This window comes from Megalops cyprinoides, chromosome 8, assembly GCF_013368585.1.
Source record: "Megalops cyprinoides isolate fMegCyp1 chromosome 8, fMegCyp1.pri, whole genome shotgun sequence".
Classification (NCBI taxonomy): Eukaryota; Metazoa; Chordata; class Actinopteri; order Elopiformes; family Megalopidae; genus Megalops; species Megalops cyprinoides.
Window position 1 is genome coordinate 38839469 of NC_050590.1, and position 9468 is coordinate 38848936.

General features: G+C 42.7%; 1 long non-coding RNA gene across 1 annotated transcript; it reads right to left on the reverse strand.

The window, feature by feature from the left end:
• Window positions 1-5613: 5613 nt before the first annotated feature.
• On the reverse strand, window positions 5614-8631 carry LOC118781587. The gene is made up of 4 exons (XR_005005113.1): window positions 8154-8631; window positions 7991-8058; window positions 6135-6277; window positions 5614-5735 (listed from the first exon to the last, which is right to left on the reverse strand). It is a non-coding gene; the product is annotated as an uncharacterized LOC118781587 (long non-coding RNA).
• Between the last annotated feature and the right edge of the window lie 837 nt (window positions 8632-9468).

Here is a 9468-nt window from a genome sequence, read left to right on the forward strand (position 1 = left end):
AGACTGTATGATATTCGGAAAGTTAAAGCATTATTTTATTACATAAAACATTATAAAAGACTTTGATGATGTATTTTCTAGGGGTGTGCAAAAATATTGTTTTTTCAACTAATCGTTTTTTGAAATTCGTCCGATTTGATATTGATCTGTAAAATTTATGAATCGATCTTTTAGGCTAATATGCATTTTTTCCGGGTTTCTAGGTTCATTTCCGAAATGGTTAAACATAGTCAGAGAATTAAATAGACAGGCTCTGACATAGCCTAACTGTTGGATTAAAGGCAATTACTAGTCCCCCCCATTAGATGTCGCTCTCTCGTTTAACTTTTAACGTTTAACCACCTGCAAATGCATAGACGAAAACCTGTTACATCAATTTTTTTACTATGATATGACCTCTCAGTGTTCACCATGGCTAACCCTACGGTCCACATGGACAACACAGGAGAGAGACAAAGCGACCGACTGCCATTCATTTTCATTGAGAGTTGGCAATTTACAGTGACAAGAGACAAGTGGCCGTTGCAAAGCCAACTAGGTGGGGCTAAAATAGACTAGAATCAAGGTCTGGTTTATGCAAAGGCAGCATGACACACTTTGCTGAAAGAAATGATCCAACATTTTGGTTCCAGTCAAACATGGAGATGCATGGAGAAGGGTGTCCAAAATCGTGGAGATGCCTGGTATACATATTCATGTATATGTGCACTGCAGTCACAGCTTTTTAGCTTTAACTTTAATACAGTGCACAGCCACTACCTAGCTACCTAGCTAAACTGAACCGCAATGACCACTTAGTCCACCAGAGACTCTATAATCCACGCCAGCACCGGGCCATGTACCTCAGCTGAAGGATTTACTATATAGATATGTTTTGAGCCTAGGCTTAAAGGTGGAGAGAGAGTCTGTTCCCCAAATCTCGGTGGGTAAGCTGTTCCACAGGAGAGGGGCTTGATAGGAAAAGGCTCTACCGCCTATAGTAATTTTGCCCACTCTTGGAACGATGAGAAGCCCGGCATTTTGGGAACGAAGGGCTCTCTGCAGAAGATATGGGTGAAGAAGGTCCTTAAGATAGGGAGGGGCAAGCCCATTTAAAGCCTTAAATGTGAGTAAGAGTATTTTACAAACTGGAGAGAAGCCAGTGAATGAGTGAATTTGCTCCTGATTGAATTTTGACCAATATTTCGGTTTTGTCCGAGTTAAGGAAGAGAAAGTTTCGCGCCATCCAATTCTTTACATCTGTTAGGCAGGCCTCCATGTTTGATATATTCAGAGGGACATCGGGTTTGACTGATATGTATAACTGAGTATCATCCGCATAACGGTGGAAATTAATGTCATGTTTACGGATGAAATCGCTAAGAGGCAACATGTATAACGAGAAGAGCAGAGGCCCAAGCACAGATCCTTGAGGTATACCACATCTTACTCTGGAATGAGTGGAAGGTTCGTTGTTAATGGAGACAAACTGATAGATAAGATAGATAGATAAGACCTAAACCAAGATAGGGCCCGTCTGCTTATGCCAACCAGGTTTTTGAGGCGGTCGAGGAGGATACGATGATCAATGGTATCAAAGGCTGCACTTAGGTCTAGTAGCACAAGAAGAGAGATACAGTCATTTTCACAGGAGGGTAGAAGGTCGTTGAGCACTTTCAGGAGAGCGGTTTCCGTACTGTGGTGAGGTCTAAACCTGGACTGAAAAACTTCCAAAATGTTGTTACAGTGTAAAAATGCACAGAGTTGCTTTGATACTGCTTTTTCCAGAATTTTTGAGAGGAATGGAAGGTTCAAGGTGGGCCTATAGTTTGACAGGTCATCAGAATCAAGATTGAGCTTTTTCAGAATAGGCTTGATAACTGCTACTTTGAAGGACTGAGGTACGTGTCCAGATATAAGGGAGGTGTTGATAAGATTTAATAGCAGAGTGCAAATTGCAGGCAGTAGCTGTTTTAGGAAGCTGGTTGGTATGGGGTCAAGTTGGCTGGTAGAGTTATTAGATGAATTGATAAAAGAAGAAAAGTCGCTAAAATTCAATGGGTATAAAAGAGTCAAAGCATGAAGCGGGTCTAATAGACATACCTACATAATCTGGGATGGGACTGGCCAGGCAGGAGGCAGAAGTCGATGAGAATTTTTGTATTGTGTCTCTTATCTTTATGATTTTACTAGTTCAGTTAGGGTAGGGTAGGGTTAACTGATGCAGGACTCTTGGTTAATCTGGCGATAGTGCTAAACAGGTACCTAGGATTGTCCTTATTTCTCTCAATAAGGTTAGAGAAATATTTGGATCTGGTAGGTGTGAGGGCATGCTTGTAGATTAGGATACTTTCCTTCCACGCCAGGAGGAAAACCTGTAATTAGGTGGAGCGCCATTTTCTTTTCGAGTTTTCGCGTAGCTTGTTTGAGAGCATGAGTATGGTTGTTATACCAAGGTGCTAGCCTTTTGTCTGATTTTCTCCCTTTTAAGGGGAGCAACGGCATCCAGAGTTTTACGTAAAGTAGAGTCAATACTGTCTGCGAGTAGGTTAATTTCAGTTGAGCTAGGGTTTGAACATAAACTAGAGGAGATTTCATTGTGAAGGTTGTATGATGTAGCGAGCTCGTCGATAAAGGCATTGGCTGTAAGAGAACAAAACGTGCACCTAGAAGAAGATCTAGGCTCCGAGTATGTGAAGCATGTTAGTGGTAAATTAAAAGAGATGAGATAGTGGTCGGATAACACAGGATTGTCTGGCATAATTTCTACCTGGTTAATATCTGCTCCATATGTGAGGACCAAATCTAGAGTATGGTTGCGGTAATGTGTGGGTTTATCCACAGCTTGATAGAGTCCAATGGGTCTGATGATGGACATGGATGATGCACATTAAAGTCCCCAACTATCACAGCCTTTTCTGTATTGACAACCAGGTCAGATAAAAAGTTGGCGAATTCCGATAATAGCATACTGTTATACGGTAAACTTTTATTTGCCTGTTCAAATTAAAACAACGATAGAAAGTACAGTACAGTACAGTACATAGGCTACATAAGACATTAGCATAGGCGTTTATTATGACTATCAAGACGTACAGTATGTATTATACGGTATACTATGTGCTGTACCATTATATGCCTGGCAGCGCAATTGCTTTATTTCGATGAGACATGAGATACACGTGTTGCGTGCGGGAAGCATTGCCTTCACTACGTCCGGTAACGTCCGCTACGCCCCGTTCTGCGATCAGGATTTTTAAACTTTATTATAACCCTATGGAACTACGGACGTATATGCGAACGGACGTTGTCCGAATGGACGTTAACCGGCGTATGACTGTACAAGCCTTTGGCCTTTTCTTTAGCAATTTTCACAATTTCCAGTGACTCTGTATTTGTAACTTTGTGTTCCCTTTATAGCTTTTTAAACATCTCCAAATATATATGATATATAGTATTTCATATCTCATTCTTATCGAATCGATATAGAATCGGAATCGAATCGGATTGTATTGAATCATTAGCTTGTGAATCGGAATCAAATTGAATCGGGGCATCTGTGCCAATACCCAGCCCTAGTATTTTCTGGATTCGGCCGCTTACCTGGACAGCACCACATACAGATTGAAAGCACAGTCAAGCCAGCTGTGCATGCTCCAAGGAAGATTCCAATTGCTCTCAGCGACAGAGTCAACAGATGGGAGTCATCACAAAACAGACAGAACCGACTGAGTGGGTCAACAGCATGGTCACTGTAATCACACCAAAGAAGATTTGCATTTACATGGACCCGAGAGATTTAAACCGAGCAATAAAAAGGGAACACTATCCACTGCTGACTGTGGAAGAAGTTATAACCCGCATGCCCAATGCGAAGTATTTTTCAGTATTGGACACCAACCACGGATTTTGGCAAATCAAACTGGATGAGGAGAGCTCCAAGTTGTGCACAATGAACACTCCAATAGGGCGCTACCGCTTCCTGCGATTACCCTTTAGAATATCATCAGCATCAGTGTTGAAGTGTTCCAAAGGCGCGCGCTTTTGTAGCCAGCAACTACATGAGACATGACTAGTAGTGACATGGCTAGTCAGGCTATCAATAGAAATTAAGCACAATTATTCTTCATCTCCGATTAAAAACATTGAAAATATCGGCTATTACGAGGCAAACCGAGAGTCTCAAGCCTCAGAACATGACTGACCAATGAAAAACGTCACGTTACGTCACTTCCACCTCCACTGACTGCCACCTCCACTGGTAGGACATGTCCCACCAGTGGAGCCTGCAGCCAGAGTCTGTTGGAAAACTGGGAGTTTAAACATGTGACATCCAGTCCAAACCATCCACAATCGAATGGTCAAGTGGAGAGAACAGTGCAGACCATTAAGAACCTGCTCAAGGGGTCACAGTGCAGCAGTGGTGATCCTTACATTGCACTTTTAGAGTATTGCAACACGCCACTGGAGGGCATAGGGCTGGCACCTGCACAGCTATTAATGGGGCGATGTCTGAAATCAAAACTTCCTACCTTTACATCATTGCTTATGTGGCGAGTACAAAAGGGGGGGGGGGGGATTAAAAGTATGACCAGGGGGGTACCAGCTACGCCACCCTGGGACTGCTACCCAGGGAAATATACACAGGGGTCAACACCAGTCCAATCAACCCTAGGAGGACATGCCAGACACACAGGTTCGCTCACTGAGAGGACAGAGAAGCTGTTTCCAAAATACAACACAATTTTACTTGTTTGTGCTACAGTACAAGTTAAAATTTTACTTTATTAAAAGAGTACATTAAAATGCCAATGTGGAGAGGGCCTCGGTCAGCCACGGGGAGGCAGACTACAGTAGTGTGTGTCCAGAAGTGAAATACTCACACAAGTGCTTCAAAGAAAAAAAAAAACAGAGGTGTACCTTCTGTGAACTCCAGTGCAACCTATAAGCAAACCATGCAGTGACAGGACCTCACCACCGAGTGCCTAGCCTCCCCCCCGGGAGAACCTCAGCACCTACTCAAAGGAAAGAAACAAAAACCAAATCAAAAACAGATCCAACATAATACAACTCAAACAGAAACTCCAATCAGCTCACAGCTCCATGTGTGCGGGAGTTGCTATTTCATAAGGTCAAGAATGTCGTTAGGGGGTACACAGCTAGCCAAAGTAATTATCGTTACCCCATTTTTTTTAGGTACCAACAGTTGCAATCACCAGTACCGAAATACTAGTTGCGCCGACGAAAGAGTCCCCCGCCCACGCACTCGCTGCGACACGGAGGAGATGAGCTGACGAACACACCAGCCCAATCGGGCATAAACACAACGAACACACAAAACGACCCCACAAGCACATATGCAAGAATGGAGAAAATAATGTGAACAAACGGGGAAAACAAAAATACACCAACCAACCGCAAAGGTAATTTGTTTAAAAAGCACACAGCCTAATAGCAACGAACACTAAAAAAACAAGGGCAATATTTAGGGCATACAAACTAATGGAAGGCAAAGCAGCAGTGGCAGTCTTCCTGTTAAGACAACACTATTACTTACACAGGAGGTAAAAACGGGAGACGCCGGACAACTCATGGTACTGCTGCTCTAACGGCTACCTGTTGAACCAACTCATAAAATTATAATTTTACCTGCCCGATGGGCTTGGCTGCTCCTATGGAGGGAGGCAATGAACCGGGGTGGGAAAAGGAGAAACAGCCACCGCAAAACTCTTCAAACCCAGGATGCCAGCAACCACCTGTTGAGTGCAGTATATTGGTTACCGTGGAAGTAATGGAAGCTTGCCCACAACACCCAAACTACAAACACAATCAAATCAGGAACCTACCTGAGATCAGGAATATTATGGCACACGGAAACCAAAGGTATGCAGAGGAGCAGTTCAGCTCTGTGCATCTTACCTGGCCTATATATATATATATACCTGCCTTGTGTGGCAAGTTAATTGTTTGCACGGCTAACTTCCGCAGCAGCATAGAAGGGGGCATGATCACAAACAAGCACTACGGTGGCTGCAATGGTCATTCCATTCTGCCGGTTACACTTTCCTCTGAGAAGACATCTCAGGTGTGCGACAAGCTGAAAGAAAACCAAAACACACAGAAAATGTACTACAACTGACAAACAAGACACTTACCTGAGCTGCAAACTGGAGAGGATGTCAGGATTCAAAGAGGGGAGACTTGGCAGCCAGCTGTGGTTGAGGGGAAACATGAGCAACCAAGATCCTATGTAGTTCACACATCAGATGGAAGTTTGTATCGACGTAATCAGAAGCATCTGTGGAAGACAGAAGAAGGAAAAGGATGCAACATCAGACAGACACACTGTCATAGAAACACCTACAGGGATGCAAGATCCTGACAAGAAGGATAACGATCAGTTAGCAGACACACCTGTGACTCAAAACACTGACATGCATGAGAGTCAAACTCAAACACCTTCATATCTGACTAGATCTGGAAGATAAGTCAAAGTTCCAGCAAGATACAGGGACTGAACAGTAACACTCATGCACTCTGAATACAAACTACACACTTGTTCAAGTTCACAGTAAGTTCACAGTTCATTTGTTTAGAGAAGTAAAATAAAATAGGAACCCAGCTGGTATTTTGTATTGTTCATTAAGGGTATGAGCCTTACTTGAGATGATGTTTATTTGGGAGACACAATAGTGTTATGTACTTTTGAATGTATTACATAGGCATACTGAGAAGATATGTTTATTATTGTAAATGTTCATGATATTTAACACTGTTGTGTAGTTCTCTTATAAAAAAAAAGAAGGGGGATGTAATGCATATGCATCGGCACTGTATGTGTAACAGGAATATACACCCCAAATTACAATACCCTAGGTAATTTTTTAGGCTATTTTGATGGATGATGACCTAAACCCAGGCTGTCCAAATAAATGGAGAAGGGAGGCTGTTACAGTCAATAAATAATCAATAATTTATTATTGTTCCATTTCATGTATGTTTATGTTCTCTCAGTCTTTAGTTAAAAACAAGCACGGCAGTATACATTCATAAATGACAAGGGGAACACGCTAAACCAACAGGTGGCACACGGACAAAGATGCCAAAACCAAGAATTCCCTCACTGAGAGCCTGTGCCCACTTAACTGAAGCACAGTTGTGCCCTGAGCTAAGCAGTATTAAAAAAAACTCATAGTGACGGATTATATTATGTGTACACACAATGGTTAAGAGCTATCAAGCATCACGCTACACTGCACAGCAAGCACACAAAAGGTGCAACCCACACTCTTGCCACTAGGGCGTGTCCACACAATACTGCTATGTAAACTTCGGCCAACAGGATCAGTTACAGTCAGGCCACAGATCATAGAGATGGGGGCAGCAAAGGGGCAAGGAAACAAAATAAATCAAAGAAAAAAAAAATCATTCAGAGAAAAAAAAAAAAAACAGAAGTACACCACTCTCAACTACTACAAAAGAGGAAGAGGAGCAAAGGCAAGGGGAAGAGTAGAACCAAGGAGGGAGAATCAGATACGCAGCAGCCGCACACAGGCGAGCCGCTGAATCGACACGGGCGAACCTGTGACGGCAGGGAAAGCTAAGAAGGGGGAGGAAGGGGGGCAAACTAATGAGGGGGCTATACTCTGCAGCCGGTAGACTCGGTCAAACAAACACTGACGCTACTCGACCGGCATTGATTAGACTACGCTAACCACTGCATACACAGCCTCAGTCATTACAACACGTACACGCACCAAACACACTCACGCACACAATACGAAAGAAAAAAACACAAGACTGTAGAACATAAGGCTGGCTGTGACGCTAAACCAAAACAATAAAAGGAAGACGGGGAAAACAGTGATCAAATCCAGGTCCACAGTCACAACAAAATCTGTCGCGGGAAAGAGCAGATCTTAATATCTCGACAGCCTGGATGCCTATACCCGTATAGATCACAATGGTAGACAACAGGAGATGTACATATATATGAGACTGCCATGCCTACCTTTACTCTCAGGGGTAAACGCTACTGATGACCCAGGGAAGAAAGAGAAGCCCGGAGCTCTCGGTGCACTACGGTACAACAGGTGAATGTTACTACCAAGTGGCGAGTGATGACATTAAAACTCACAAGCGTAGTGAATTGGGAACAAGATGAAAGCAGTTACCTCACACACTCGGCTGGAATAAGCCTCACAAGCTTCCATGGACAAACGGCATAGCTACCCGCAACAAACAGCTTTTTTTTCAGGGACGACCGCATGAGTTTCAAACAATCCCGAGGCACTTCTAAATACCGGAGGAGGTTACGTGCACATTACGTGCCGTCGCACCAGGTGAACCTAATCAATTTGATCACTACCGGGGTTCAACCGGCTACATATGTTTCACTGGAGTACCCGTAGTTGATATACGTGAGTGATGTCATCTGTAAAATATGGATGGAGAAACACAAGCTGCAGTAATCTCAGTTCAATTCATAAGTTGTCCGTCTGATTTTTTACAAAACATAACAACCGCATCACAGGACAGAAACCGTTGTCCTAAAAGTGCTTAATGACCTACTTCTCTCCTTTGACAATGGCCGTATCCCCCCCCCTGCCTCTTGTCCCCTAGGTATGCTGCCATAGCGCCTATCTGCTGGGATTTTTCCTTATTACCCCTTGGTCATACTAGCTACAAGAGACAGAGACAAAGCAACCGGCTACCATTCATTTTGAATCAGAGTGGGCGTTTTATAGCGTCAAGGGACAAGTGATCATTATGCCGTCAGCTAGGCGGGGCCAAAATAGACGAGAAGTCTATTTTATGCAAATGTTGAGCAATGCGACATGGAGACTGCCAATCCGAATGAATGCAACGCGACGTATATTCGTTGGTTGCTCAACTCGAAAAAATAATACAAGATGGCGGAATACAGTCTCAAATAGCTGTAATTCTGTATAAATCTGTTTGGCATTTTTTTTCTTTCATTTTTTAAAAGTTAGCGAGAAATAAACACTTTTAAATGCAAAAACCGTGTTTTGTAACCAGATAATACCTCTGTGGTGATTTACTGGGTCGATCTCTCTGCCAATTATCGATACAGGAGCGTGTCCGTCACATTTACTGCAACAAATCACACAAACTTTTGTTCCGTCAAGCAGTCCAGCAAGGAAGAAAAACTGATAGTGACGGTGTCAGACTTTCCCGTCCTTTATAATATTTCTTTAGATACATATAGAGATATAAATTTGAAGAGTGACGCATAGATGCATTGCCCAAAATATAATATAGTTTATATTATAATGATTAGAGTTGAAAGGCCGTTTGAACTGTAATTTTTTATATTTTTATGAAATTAATGACAACAGGATTGACATTATGGTAACAGGACGGACCAGAGTAACAGTGATAAGACACACATTCTACTGCATACACTGCACATCTTTGTCTACACACTACTGTGAAGTTTTACCTCTGAAGTTACATAATTTTGTTTTG